This window comes from Oryx dammah, unplaced genomic scaffold (assembly GCF_014754425.2).
Source record: "Oryx dammah isolate SB20612 unplaced genomic scaffold, SCBI_Odam_1.1 HiC_scaffold_5, whole genome shotgun sequence".
Taxonomy (NCBI): Eukaryota; Metazoa; Chordata; class Mammalia; order Artiodactyla; family Bovidae; genus Oryx; species Oryx dammah.
Window position 1 is genome coordinate 58745653 of NW_024070189.1, and position 15886 is coordinate 58761538.

Sequence of the window (15886 nt, forward strand, 5' to 3'; positions counted from 1 at the left end):
TCTTTGGGATTGGAATGAAAACTGACCTTTTCCAGTCCTGTGGCCACTGCTGAGTTTTCCAAATTTGCTGGCATATTGAGTGCAGCACTTTCACAGCGTCATCTTTCAGTGTCACTCACCCTGCTCTAGTTCTAGCCTTTTGTTTCAATCCCTCCTCTTCTTTTTAAACTTTAGGACAATTGTTTGCGAATAAGCTCCTTTCTGGACTTGGCTCAATATAATGAGACCTGGGAATATGCAGGATGTGCTGGATTTTGCAGAGAGCTTTTTCTCACTCCACCTGCCTTCTTTGCCTTCTTTCTCTGAAATCAGTTCCCTGACAGAGCATTCTTGATCGTCTTTTCCTTTCCTCTTGTTTGCTTCATGTTTCTTTTTCCAAGCACTGTCTCCTAAATTTCTTGATCTCAGCTTTCCAAGTTCTGTCATCTCAAAAAGCACCTCAATTCTTGTACTAATTTTAGACAACCAAGAGTTGACTCATTGGAAAAGACTCTGATGCTGGGAGGAGAAGGGGATGACAGAGGATGAGATGGCTGGTTGGTATCACTGACTCAATGGACATGAGTCTGAGTGAACTCCGGGAGTTGGTGATGGACAGGGAGGCCTGGCGTGCTGCGATTCATGGGGTCGCAAAGAGTCGGACACGACTGAGCGACTGAATTGAAGTGAGGATGAAAGAGAAATTTGCTCTGCTTGTGAGAAATTTGCTTGTGCTTGAATCATGTCCATGCCCAGGGTAGTCTAAGATGATTTTATTAGATGAATGGACAGTGTGTATATGCCATTACACCGGCATGTCAGACTATCCTTGAGATACTGTTTTTATAAAAGAAAAATTATTACTTTTCTTTACTTTGGATGGCTTTTACATGTATATTCCATTCTAGGTTTGTACAATATACTGACATCATACTCTAATTACAATAGAGTAACTGAAGCTAAGTTGCTTCAGTTGTGTCCAAATCTTTATAATCCTGTGGACCCTATGTAGCCTGCCAGGCTCCTCTGTCCATGGGATTCTCCAGGCAAGAATACTGGAGTGGGTTGCCATGCCCTCCTCCAGGGGATCTTCCTGACAAAGGGATTGAACTTGCATCTCTTATGTCTCCTGAATTGACAGATGGGTTATTTACTACTAGAGCCATCTGGGAAGCCTGGAGTAACATCATACATATTTTAAAATTATGTACATTAAAATACACACAATGAAAGAGAGGAGGAAAGAAGAGAGAGAGAAGAGAGAGAATTTACAAATTGAAGGTAAAGCTCAGCCATTCTAAATGTGGATACACCCCAGAGGGAGCATGGGAAGGGAGAGGTGACTATTGTTTCTTTACAAAGCTGTGTCTATCGAAATGTACTTCATGAGCAATTTCAAGGCATTTTGGAGTAATTTGTCTATGTTTAGTTTTTTCCTTACTTGTTGATTTAGAAACCAACCCCCCATTAGAGGCTATTCTACCAAAAGCAATGAATGATTGTTACTATTGTGTTTTGTCAGAGTATTTTTCAATTGTTTAACGCATTTGAATTTTCTTTACCCGATCAAACTGATCATCTTTGAAAGAAAGTGTGAGGTCATAGTTATCACACAATATTGCACTTAAACTTTTCTCCTCAGGGTTTGCAGCAGGTTTGGTCAAGGCTGTGGGCTCCGTAGGTTGACTTCCCAGGTTCAAACTCTAACTCTGCCACTTATTACTGAGTGACTTTGTGTTAAGTTACTGCACTCAGGTTTTTTGTTTTTTTTTGTTTTTTCCCTCATCTGTAAGATGAGGTTAATGCTAAACCTAACCCCTTAGGGTTATTGAAAGGATTAAATGAAATAATGCAGATAATGTGCTTTGCCCAGCACCTGGTGTTTAGTAGGAATTCAGTAAATCCTAGCTGTGATGATAATAGGTTGGGTTGCATGACTGCATGGTGACCTTGCAGTTTGAGAAGTTGCCACTAAAAATAGTGACTTCTGACTATGGTGGTAAGATCCAGTCAGGCTTTCTTCTAACAGACATGTGGTAGCATGTCATTCCAATAAGTTATGAGTTGTTTTTTTTTTTCATAATATTATGTTTACTAAGTTTACAGACCTGAACAATTTCTAAGTCCTAAGGACCATGAAGAAAATGTGATCTACTTGGAGCAAAATGGTATAAAATAAACTTAAGTAAAGTCTGGGTCCCTTTTTAATTTCCACTAACAGTAACTACATTTTAGTTCCTTGTCCTATTTCCAGGTGTTAATGAAAGATAATCTTCCGTCATTAACAAACTTGCTTTGCATGTTTAAAACACTAGCCTTGGCACTGGTGCTCACAGGTCTTAGCAGCTTGGCAAAAAGACCATAGAGCAGTTTCCTCCTATTTTCAGTTTTCTCATTCTCTTCCCTGGTGGGTGCTCAGTCCTCATTCTAGAATTTCTTAGGGGGGAAAAAAAATCTCATCACCCTTCTGATTATTTTATTTTTCTTCTCTTGGCAAAACTTACAGGGAAAGATAAAAAAAGAATTGTGACCATATTGTGCACATACCCTTTTCTAATCAGGGGTTTCCTTGGTAGTTGGTTTTGCAGCCTTCAGCTGAGAAATTCCCCAGCTTCTACAACTCCTTTCTAATCGTTGCTTAATGTCATTAAAATGTGATTCTCTAGAGCAGAGGCTGGCAAACTATGGCCCACAACCCTGATGCCTGTGTTTGTAAATAAAGTTTTATTGGAACATAGCCATGCACATTTCTTTACCTATGTGTGTGGCTGCCCTCTTGCTATGACAGCAGAGTGGGGTAGTTGCCATGGAGACCAGATGGTTCAAAAGCCTAAAATACTATCTGGCCCTTCCAGAGAAAGTTTGCAGACCCACTGCTCTAGAGCATCTATAGCTTTCAGTTTGTATTAGTGATTTATTGTCAAATAACAAATTACCCCAAAATTCAGCAGGTTAAGGCAAGAGATATTATTTCCCAGTATCTGTGGGTCAAGAATTCAGGAGTGGTTTTAACGGAGTGGTTCTGAGTCAGGGTTTCTCATGAAGTTGCAGTTAAGACATCAGCCAAGACTCCAGTGATCTGAAGGCTTGAGTGGAGCTGAAGGCTCCACTTCCAAGAGGGTTTCCTCACATGGCCATTAGTAGAAGGCCCGGTTCCTTCCTAGTTGCTGGCAGGAGATATCAGTTCCTTGCCACGTGGACCTCTGCACAGGGTTACTTGAGTGTCCTCACAACATAGCAATCGACTTTCTTCCAGCAAGTGATCTGAGGGCAAGGAGAAGACTGTAACATCTTTTATGATCTAGTGTCAGGATTCACACACCCTTATTTGCACATTATTCTATTTATTAGAAGGAAGTTACTAAGTTCAGTCCATACTCAGAGGAGAATTAAGCTTCATCTTTTATTTTTAGTTATTTATTTTTTGGAGCTTTGAGGTATTTTATGATAAAAAGCTGGTACCCACGTACACAAATGAATAAGAACTTAAAATTCATCATACATTTACTTCATTTTCTAGCTTGAGCTTCTAGTAAATCTTTAGCTTCATTGATTTTGACTGCTATCTAAGGAGATCCTGTCTTGTCTGGATGATTTAAATGCACAATTCATCGATGAGCATCTCTTATTTTTTCTTTATTGGCAGTAGGACTTAAACCTAGTATTAATACTGCTTCCCATTTTGTCATTTTGCATTCAAACTCATCTCTGTAATGGTCGCTAGTGAAGGCAGACTTGGATAGACTGTGAAAAATCTGTTTTACTTGAGAGTCCATATGCCTCACGGCTTGCAAAACATAATGACCTGCACAATGGTCAGTCTAACTGCTACCACTATATTGGCCATAGTTCCAGCTCAGTTCCCCTGCCTCCTCAGAGACTGTGGTTCATTCCAGCCAGAGGCCACAGACACCAATTCCACACCTCTATCAGAAAGCAAAGTGGCCACCACCAGCAAGCACAAACTGCCCACACACAGGTGCCCCAGGGATTCAGCTTCATCTAGTAAAGGAAAACATATCAAAGAATTTATGGGCATATTTTAAAACCACCATCCTTAATTCCAATCCATTTATTTTCCCTGTGAATCTTGGACTTTTTTTAAAATTTATTTTTAATTGGAGGATAATTGCTTTACAGTGTTGCGTTGGTTTCTGCCGTACAATAACGTGAATCAACTATAAGTACACATATGTCCCCTCCCTCTTGAACCTATCTCCCACTACGCCCCATCCCTCTAGGTAGTCACAGCGCACCACCAACCCCTTTTTTAAGGAGTTTTTTTTTTTTTTAAGGCCTACAAGAGGATTAAACTTTTCCTGTGAAGGACCAGTTGGTAAATATTTTTGGCTTTGTGAGCTATGAGATCTTTGTTGCAACTGTTCAACTCTGTATAAGGAAAGTAGCCTAGGGACTTTCTCTGGTGGTCCAGTGGCTAAGACTTCATGCTCCCAATGCAGGGGACCTGGGTTCCATCTCTGGTGGGAGAACTAGATCCCACATGCCACAACTAAGAGTTCACACGCCACCACTCAAAATCCCGCATGCTGCAACAAAGATTCAAGATCCCCGGTGCCGAAACTAAGACCTGGCACTTTGCTGCACCCAGATAAACAAATAAACATTTTTTTAAAAAAGGAAAGTAAACTAGACAATAGATAAATGAATGGGCATGTCTGTGTTCTAATTACATTTTATTTACAAAAGTAAGCAAGGAGTTGGATTTGGCTGATGGGCTGTAGTTTGCCATCCTCTGGTCCAGAAGATTCTTCTTCAAGAACACAAACCAAAAAGTTGACTCATGTAGCAGACATTTTCTTTTTAGTTTATTCTTGTATTTTTTAAAAAAATATGAAACACTTCACGAATTTGCATGTCATCCTTGCCCAGGGGGCCATGCTAATCTCTGTATCATTTCAATTTTAGTATATATGCTGCTGAAGTGACACGAAGACATACAATTTTAAGCCGGGGATCTGTGCATCCTGGACCCTTCTCAACCAAGTCATAAACTCCTCCAGGATAAGAATCATGCCATATAGTTCTTTTTATTCTCCTTCAGCATTCAATAAGGTTCTGAGCATGTAGTTGCTATCTGATTAATAATTGTTTATCATTTAATGGATTCATAGTATTCTATTATGTGACTATTCTATAATACTTAAGCAATTCTTACTACTCTTTGTTGGTACAAATACGCTGTAGTAAATATGGTTCTGCATGCATATTTGTACACACATTGAGTATATTCTAGGAGAGATTCCTGGAAATATAATTAGGTCAAAGATCAAACTGAAGTCACTCAAGTCAAAGATCATGTGTACTCTTAATATGACAAAAAGAATTTCAAATTAATGTTAGTGTGTAATTTATTTCATATAATAAATGCACAATATTTCAGGACAAAATAAAGATCTATAAGGTGCTTTGAACTTTATAGACTTGTATTTCCTATGCGATCTTCATAGAAACCTGTTAAGCTCTTTCTATGACAAGTAGTACAATTGAATGCTGATGACCAATGTATCTATTGTTAGGTGGTGTCTATAGATCACAGAGCAGGCAGAAATGAAATGTTTCCTATTTTCATGGTTTCAGAGAAGCCTCCTAGAACTTTTAGATTTCCCAGAACATAATACTGAAATTGCCACTAGCACTGCCCTTGCTACATCAAAATTCCTTTCCTGAAAGTCCTTCTTAAAACACAGTCTATTCAGGAGACAGTATAATCCCCTCATCTCCCTATCAGTGTATCCTATGGAAAGGGCCAAAGGATTGGCCTTGCATCAGTGGACCATGAAAGGATGACATTTTAAAAAGTCATTTTCAATTAAAAGAACTTGTTGAAGAGGAAAGGAAGGGACCAAACTGTACTGAGTGCTTACTAAGTATCAGATTCTTTACTCATGTTTCCTGTTAAAGTAGATATTATTAATCTCTTTCAGAGATGAAGAAATACGCTCCAGAGGATCTATTGACTTTATTTACCAGTCAAGATTAATTTGAATTGAGATCTTTCTAACACCAAAGTTGTGTCCACTATATGATGCTGCCTCCCAGTATGCTCGGAGTGTATTGCTATTCTCATGCGACAAGCATACAAGACCTCAGACCACTGATTTCCTGAGCCTGGCCTTATGACACGACTCAGCTGCAGGAAAATTTCAGCCTTTGCTCTGTCCAAGAATAAAGCAGGAGCTGTCCATCTGAAAGCAGACTGTTCAGCAGGCAAAAGGAAGCCAGCAGAAAATAGGGTAACCAGAAGCAGTTACCTTGACCTAGAGTGGAGAGAAATGAAATGACTTAATTTAGTCATATCGTCTGGTCATTATGCTAATTAGAGGAAATAAAAAGGAAGAGAAGGCAAATGGAAAGGAAAAGAGTGGTGGTTAGGGGAATACCTGAGAGAAAGAAACTGTTTGCTATTTACCGTTCTAATAAGGTAAAACCAAAACCAAAACTTCTTTGCACTGCCTCTTTATGACTTTACTTTAGGGGGAAGAATATTTTACTGTATTTCAGCTTCTCTACCTAATAAATATTGGAAACAAACTTTACAATTTTATAACTACTTCTCTCCCTGTGCTAGGAGATTGTTCCCAGATTGTATTTCTTCCAAATACAGAATATAAATGAATATATATATTATAATATAATAAAATAGCTAGAGTCAAATTTCACTCATGTGGACCCTAAATTCAGAATTTATTTTTAAAAAATCAGGCATGGGTTGTGCTGAAATTTATGTTATTGGGAGCATAGATTTTTAAAAAGACAACGAAGTCATTGAAAAACACAAGTGGTGATAGTCAACTCATTTAAGAGAATTAATTACCTGTAAATAATGTAACACCTATTGCATATTTACTGCTTCTGTCTGAATTCAGGCCAAAAAAAAGTTGGATTTATTCAACCTTTGTTTAGAAACCCTTGTTTATATGGCATTCCACAACTGAATTAACCCCTAAGGGGCTACTATGAAAAGTGATTGTGAAAGTTGCTTGAAAAGTGATTGTGAAAGTTGCTTAGTCATGTCCAACTCTTTGTGACCCCATGGACTAAAGAGTCCATGGAATTCTCCAGGCCAGAATACTGGAGTGGGTAACCTTTCCTTTCTCCAGGGGATCTTCCCAAGCCAGGGATTGAACCCAGGTTTCCTGCATTGCAGGAAGATTCTTCACCAGCTGAGCTACATGGGAAGCCCTCTACTATACAAACTTAGATTGACTTTCTGGGAACACTGAAAGTAAGAGGTTAAAAAATAATTTTTGGAAGAAAGGGTTAAGCTAAAAGAAAGTAGAGAATTAGGGTCTAGAAATTGGAATCAACACGTAAGAGGTTTTTTGGTGACATCCAGAGGTTAGCTCTGGTAGTGTGGTGTGGATGGAAGCAAATTTTCAGGGATTTTCAGGAATGACTAAGTAGTAAGTAAATGGAATATTCTAGAGAACATACATTCCAAATATTTGGCAGGGGGATGAAGGAGAAAAAGGATAGTGTGATGGGGAATGGACAATAATGGGAAGTGAAGTGAAGTGAAGTCGCTCAGTCGTGTTTGACTCTTTGCGACCCCATGGACTGTAGCTTCCCAGGCTCCTCTGTCTATGGGATTTTCCAGGCAAGCATACTGGAGTGGTTTGCCATTTCCTTCTCCAGGAGGTCTTCCAGACCCAGGGATTGAACCCAGGTCTTCCGCATTGTAGGCAGATGCTTTACCATCTGAGCTACCAGGGAAATAAATGGAGATTTTTGCAAAAAGTGGAGACTTCTGCATGATGGTAGGCAGAAAAAGATTGTTCTAGAAAGAATGGGATTAAAATGCTGGGTAGAAATGAGGAAATTAATAAATTAGACTTTATAAGAGAAACAAAATTCTGCTTTAAAAGACAGTCTAAGAAAACAAGAAGACAAGGCACACAGTAGGAAGAAGCATTTGCAAATTGCAGATCTGATGAAGTATCGGTAAAATGAATACGTAAAAGACTCACTAAACTCAATAATAAAACAACCCAAAAAAGAAAAAAAAACTGGACAGCAGATTTAAACAGACACTTTACAGGAGAAGATATACAGATGGCAAACAAGTACATGAAAAGATGCTCAAGATAATTAGTCATTAGGAAACTGCAAATTAAAATGACAATGATACATTACTACATACCTAGTAGAATGGCTTAAAAAATAAATGAACAACCGATGTCAAATGCTGGTAGGGATGCAAAATAACTGGAACTCTCATACATTGGTTTTGGGAATGCAAAATGGTACAGCCACTCTGGTACTTTCCTATAAAGATAAACATGCATTTATTCTATGACATAACAGTCCCATTCCGAGCTATTTATTCAAAAGAAATGAAGACTTACATCCACAGAAAAAACTCTATAGGAATCTGAAATATATATATCTATATTAATATATATATTTATATATTAAAATATATATATATAGCTGAATCACTTTTCTATATACCTGAAACTAACACAGTATTGTAAACCAATTATACTTCATTAAAAAACCTCTAAGGAGATGTTTATAGCAGTTTTGTCCATATTTTACAAAAGCTGGAAACATGCCAAATGTCCATTAACATGAAACAGATTGTGGTACACCTCTACAACGTTCAGCAATAAACACTGAACCTCTATTCTGTTCAGCAATAAAAAAGGAACAAACTACAGATATATGCAGCACCATTATTACACTCAGTGAAAGATGCCAGATTTGAAAGACTACATATTGTATGATTCCATTTATACAACATTTGGAAAAAGCTTCCCTGGTAGCTCACATGGTAAAGCATCTGCCTACAATGCGAGACCCGGGTTTGATCCCTGGGTCGGGAAGATCCCCTGGAGAAGGAAATGGCAACCCATTCCAGTATTCATGCCTGGAAAATCCCATGGACTGAGGAGCCTGGTGGGCTACAGTCCCTGGGGTTGCAAAGAGTTGGACACGACTGAGCGACTTCACTTCATACAACATTTGGAAAAAGGGAAACTATAGGGATGGAAATGCAATCAGCAGTGGCAAGGGGGCTGAGGTAGGGGAGGTACCAAGAAGTGTGACAGAACTTTTTAGGGTGATAGAAATATGACATATCTTGATTATCACAATTGTTACATGACAGCACAAGTTTGCCAAAATTCATAGAACCTTATATCACAAAAGGGTGAATTTTACTATATATAAACTATATCTCAATCAACTTGAAAAACAAATTTAAATGGCTGGTAGAGAATAGTTTCTGGGCGAAAGTAGGAATACTTGAGCTGCACGGTTTATCTTGCTTTCAAGATTTGCATATATGTTTCCTTCACATAAGGAGCCTCCCTCTTTCCTTTTTTCCCTGAGTAACTCCTTATTTTCCTTTGCGTTTCAATAAAGCATCACTTCCGCGCCCCCAGAAAACCTTCCCTGACCCCAAGACTAGGTTAACTTTTCCTGTTATGAGTTCCTAATAACATGCTTGTCGAATCCCTGTGGTGTGTAGTATATCATACTCTATTGCAATTGCTTATTTAATTGTTTCTCCCCTTTTGTGCTGTAGACTCTGATAGCAGAAATAGCATCCATATTAGTTAATTATTGTGTTCTTATATTTATCACAGAGCCAGGAAAAATGTTTATTAAATCATATAAAGCAGAAGGTTTGGAATGGCTCAAGGAGAAATGGAATACTAAATTGATAAGCGATGAAAAAGATGTAAGTTACTCCCAAAATTATGTCTCCATTTCTGACCTCATACCTATGTTCTACTACCATAATTCAGATTGTCTATGTGGTATCTTCACAGAGATGACCCACTGTTATTTTAGCCTTAATATATATTTCTAAGCAGAAGTAATTTTCTCCCTCCTCAATTTCATTCAAATTGAATTATTCTCCCAATTATTCTATTTCTGTCAAGTGGTATCTTTATCTTATAGTCTTCCAAAAGGGAAACCTAATTACATTTAACATCTCCTTCTATTTGCCCTCTCGTCTAATTTGATCTAAAAAATGTTCAGTCTTTCTTTTGAAATAATTCTCATTCACATTTACATTTTTTTAAACTCCCACTGCTATTCTTATACAGTCAAATATAATCAGAGAGGTAGATACCAAACAAGAAAACACATATTCAAATATGTAATTATGACCTGAGATAAGTACATAGAGGAAACATAAACAGGGATGTTACAGAGAATTATGGGATGGGGAGGACCTAATCCATGTAGAGTGGCAAAAGAACACTTCTTTGAGAAGATAACATTTAAGCCAAGAAGAATGAGAGAGAGAGCCAGCAATGGGGAGAGTAGAAAGGAGACCATACTGAACTGAAGGAGAAGAACATGCATAGGATGTGAGGTATAGGAAAAAATTGGAGTTCAATGACAGCATGTTGGGAAACTGAGAAAAGATGATTGTAGCTGGAGGGCAGTAAGCAAGGGGGAAGAGTGACAGGAGGTCAAGGAAGCAGGCAGGGACCAGATCATGTGAAGTGTTGGCAAAGGATTTGGGTATTATTCCTTCTAATGTGAAGCTACTGAAGAGTTTTTATTGAGAAGTAATGGTAAGCAAGAAAATTGTTAAACATGTGAGCATATCTAAATAAGCACTTATCATAAATGACATTAACCATTATATTAAAGTCTAGATTGAGAAGATGTTAAAACTAAAATACTAGGTAGCAACAGTGAGCAGAATAGGAGGAAAAGTCATTGGAGATAAAATTTTAATAAATTAACTTTAGACTTTCTAATGTTCTTGTTAAAAACATAAGTATAATTACCAAAAGGATAGAAATATAAAGGCTCTAGATCAATAAAGGTAAAGAAAGAGGAATAAATAAAACTGGAACTATCCAATAAAAGGCATGCAAGGAGGGAAAAAAACAATTAAAATGCATTATAAATAAAAAACACACCACAGAATTGTAAAAATAAGTCCAAATATGTCAATAATTTAACTTCAGTTCATATATACATTAATCTTGTCAGCTAAAATCAGAACTACTTATATTAGATAACAAGGAAAAAAATCTAGCTGTATGTATTTGCCATTCAGTTCAGTTCAGTTCAGTTGCTCAGTCGTGTCTGACTCTTTGTGACCCCATGAATCGCAGCACACCAGGCCTCCCTGTCCATCACCAATTCCCGGGAGTTCACCCAAACTAATGTACATCGAGTCGGTGATGCCATCCAGCCATCTAAAACATAAAGGCATAGAAATGTTGAAAGCCAATGAGTGGAAAAAATACATGATGGGCAGATATTTCCCAAAAGAATGCTAGTGCGGTGATATTAATGCCAGACAGAACAGACTTTAAGGTAGAAAGTATTGTTAAGAATAAACTAATTTAAAAAGTAATAAAAAATAACTTACCAAGGAGATATAGAAACTCTGAATCTATATGTGAACTTACAATTTATCTTCAACAGATATAAAGCAAAAATATCATTGACAGAATTTTAAGAAGTAAATTTTAAATTACAGTGGGAGAGTTGTTTTTTTAAACTACATTTCCTACAGAACAGAAGAGGAGAAGGCAATGGCACCCCACTGCAGTACTCTTGCCTGGAAAATCCCATGGATGGAGGAGCCTGGTGGGCTGCAGTCCATGGGGTCACTAGGAGTCGGACACGACTGAGCGACTTTACTTTCACTTTTCACTTTCATGCATTGGAGAAGAAAATGGCAACCCACTCCAGTGTTCTTGCCTGGAGAACCCCAGGGATGGGAGAGCCTAGTGGGCTGCCAATCTATGGGGTCGCACAGAGTCGGACACAAGTGAAGTGACTTAGCAGCAGCAGACAAAATATTAATAAGGATACAGAAGATATGAACAACACCTAGCAAGACTGATTTCATGGATATAGTCAGAATCCTTTACCTAACAGATATTACATGCTCTTTTGAAGTACACATGGAAAACTTAAAACATTTAACTGCAAAGCCAGTCTCTGCTATTTCTGCAGAGAAATAGCAAAATAACTGACATCGTATGGATTACATTCTTTTTTTACTATAACAAAACTAGAAAATCAATAACAAAAAGTCCCACACCCCACAATAGAGTGACTTTTAGTTTCTGCCTTAAGCACGTAGATAGATGGCAATAGTGCCGTTACTGAGATGGGAAAGCCTGAAAGAGGAAAATGTTTTTAAGCTGAGAGGAAATGGGTCAGAGGAAAGATGAAATCAGTTTAGAGATGTCTGGCCAACCTAATACCTAGTGAGGCATTGGGACAGATGTACCTCAACCGATTCACCAGACATAGATTTAATGTGTTGGCTGTGACCACACTTCTTTTCAAAGAACCTGTTTCTATTTTGGGAATTTGTAAATATGAGTTTGAAATTTACTTAAATTAATATTGTCAATTAATTGGTTATACTGCCATCTAGTGGTATACTTTAGGATTAGCAGAAGATGTGATTTTGTTTATTAGATGAACTCACACTTAAAAAAAAAGAAAGCAAGGATTGGTTTCGTTGTTCACAATATTGCCATTATCATGTCTATATTATGCATCTTTTTCCATATCCCAAAATATAAGTATTTCCTTTATATTAAACTATTAATATTGCAAAAGATTTCTCCCCAAACAAGCTGAATACACAAAAATTACACAAAATCTAATATCTGTTGAGTACTTATTATGTGTTAGGCCCCACTGTAAGTTCTTTACATGAGCATATCATCGAATATTCACAGCATCTATATAAATACTGTTATGTCTGACTTGAGGGAATTGAGGGATAGAAGGGTAAGTAATTTACTCAAAGCTACTTGGCTAGTAAAGCACAGAGCTGAGACTTGGATATAGGTAATATGGTTCTACAGCTCTTCAGCTTAACCATTATAAACATGGTTTAAACCAGGAAAAATTGAATATAGTCTAAATGTTTAACAATAAGGAAATGGCTCAGTATACTGTAGAGTATCAGTTTGATAGAATGTTATGCAGACATTTAAAATGATAGATTAAAAGGTTATGTAATAACATGGGAAACTATAATGTGAAAAGTCCAGCCAATGTTATGCATACAGTATGATTTATACATCTATATGTGATACTCTAATATGTTTTTTTATTTTATAAATTTTAAAAAACTTATTTGGAAATAACTTCAAACTTATAAGAAGTTGCAAAAATTGAAGTAGTACAAGGAACATTCATATACTCTTTACAAAGAGTCACTTATTGTAATTTTATCTCCTTTGCTTTGTCATTTATTCTCTCTCTACACACATACGTTGTTGTTGTTGTTGTTCACTCGCTAAGCTGTGTCTGACTCTTTGCAGTCCTATGGACTGCAGCACGCCAAGCCTCCCTGTCCCTCACTATCTCTCAGAGTTTGTCCAAGTTCATTTCTATTGGCGCCCTCTCCTCCTTTTGCCTTCAACCTTTCCCAGCATCAGGGTCTTTTCTGGTGAGTCGGCTCTTCACATCAGGTGGTCAGCATCAGTCCTTCCAATGAATATTCAAGGTTGATTTCCTGTAGGATTGACTGGTTTGATCTCTTGCTGTCTAAGGAGACAATTTTTTTTCCTGAGCCATTTGAAGTAAGTTACATACATCATAGTTCTTACCCTTAAATACTTCAGCATATATTTCTGCAAAATAGGGGTTTGCTCTATAGGTAATAACTTCATAAATTTACATTGATGGAATACTTTTGTCTGATTTATGGTCTATGTTTCACATTTTAAAATTAATCTAATACTGTTCTTTATAGGTTTTTCTCCTCCTAGGACAGGTTCAATTTTAGGGTCAGTTTTTATGCCACAGTATTTAGCTGCCATGTCTCTTCAGCTGCCTTAAATCTGGAACATTTCCTAGCTTTTCTTTGTCTTTTTTGACATTGACATTTTTCAAGAATATAACTCCTCCATGCCTCCATTAAAAAAAATAGAACGCCTTTTGTTTTCTGTTTGTCTGATGTTTCCTCATGATTATTATACACTTGTAGTAGGAATCCTGCATAGATGATGTTGTAACCTTCTGAGGGTACTGCAGCTGGAGGCACATGATGCCCATCTGTCCCTCACAGGTAATACGGCATTAATTTTGACCATGAAGTCAAGGTGGTACCCACTTTCTCCACTGTATAATTATCTTTTAATTTTTTTGCCTTGCAACTAATAAAAAGTAGAGGGTGGAGATAATTTAAGACCATGCAAATATTCTATTCTTCACCAAAAATTTCTCTTGGATTTAGCATCTATTGATGAATCTTGCTTGAATCTACCATGAACGTTGCCAAATGATTTTCCATCTAGCACCCTGTCCACATTTACCACTTGTCTCCCACAGGGCTGCATTATGACTTTCATGAGCCCTATGCTCTTTTGCCTTCATGGGTCCCTCACTCCATAAAAATTTAATTTCATATATTTTACTACTGTGTTGGTATAAAAATATGATCCAAGCTGGATTCGTTATTACATTTATTTTTCTTTTGGTTTCTTCTAAAAGAAACAAAAAATGGCCTTTAAAATTATTGTGGGATTTAGATACTTGTCTAATGGATAAGTTTACTTTGGGCCCTCAGTAGTTTGCCCTAAGCTAAGCAAGAGATTTCCCTCCTCCCCCATTTACTTATCTATCTATCTCCAAGTTCGATCCCTGGATCAGGAAGATACCCTGGAGTAGGAAATGGCATCTCACTCCAGTATTTTTGCCCGGAAGATCCCATGAACAGAGGAGCCTGGTGGGCTTCAGTCTATGGGGTTGCAGAGTCGGACACGACTGAAGTGACTTAGCACACTTTCCTATCTATCTGTCTGTTGATATCTACCATCTATCCATGATTGTGGACTCATGGATTGCTATTTTTTTCAGTGATCTATAGTTCATTATTGTTTTTACTTAGTTTGGTGCTCAAATTGTCCCAAATTTGGTCCATGGGAACCTCTTCAAGTTGGCCACCATGTCCTTGCAAAGTGTTCCCATAACCTTCTAACACTTACTATCTGGCATAACAAGATGCTCCAATTATATTAATACCTACATTGCCCCAGCCCTGGAATCAGTTGTTTCTCAAAGGAGTTCAAGTTCCTTTCAGTGGGGAATGGTATTAGAAACCAAAATCTGGGAACCAGACATGCTCATTTCTATTTGGTTGTATTTGTCTCTTTGGCTATTTTTTCCTTTAAACAGCCTGAGCTGGGAAATATAGGCAGGTATAGATACACACAGGGCTTCCCAAGTGGCTCAGTGGTAAAGAATCCACCTACTAATGCAGGGCTTGGTCCTGCATTATTGTGCTTACTTAGTTTGGTACTGGGTGGGTTCGATCTACCCAGTGGGTTGGATCCCTGGGTCGGGAAGATTCCATGGAGAAGGGCATGGCAAACCCACTCAAGTATTCTTCCTGGGAAATCCTGTGGACTTCCTGAGAAATCCTGAGAAATTACCTCCAGAAAAGCCTGGCAGGCTACAGTCCCTAGGGTTGCAAAGAATTGGACACAACTGAGCAACTGAGCATATATGGGCGCACATATACTCACCTATGTGTGTGTGTGTGTGTGTGTATCTAGGGAACAGACATAAACATGTATACACACATATTCATGTTTGTAATAATGAGTTCACACCAGTTTCTCTAATTCTAACCTATCTCCACAGGATTCTTGCCTTCCCTATTCTATACTTACATATCCCTTCTTCCACAGTGAGAAACTTGGTTTCCAACAATTTGTTCAATCTTAGGTTACATCTAAAATAATTTCAGAATTTCTTTGCCTATACCAGTATAATTAACAATCCTACTAAAAAGAATTCAAGATTTGTTTGCACTTTTCTCTCTCTCCCCATCTTCAAAACTTAGGATACATTGTGCCCATAAGTTCCTTGGATTAGTTATTTTTAAAATTTTATTCCCATTTAGTGTGATTGAGGTATTCATTTGAAATAA

The 15886-nt window shown here is 37.7% G+C and overlaps 1 non-coding gene and 1 pseudogene across 1 annotated transcript; both read right to left on the reverse strand.

The window, feature by feature from the left end:
* Positions 1-3361: 3361 nt before the first annotated feature.
* LOC120863596 lies at positions 3362-3826 on the reverse strand (annotated as a pseudogene).
* Positions 3827-4824: 998 nt separating this feature from the next.
* LOC120864991 lies at positions 4825-4928 on the reverse strand. The gene has a single exon (XR_005721317.1). It is a non-coding gene; the product is annotated as a U6 spliceosomal RNA (small nuclear RNA).
* Positions 4929-15886: the final 10958 nt, after the last annotated feature.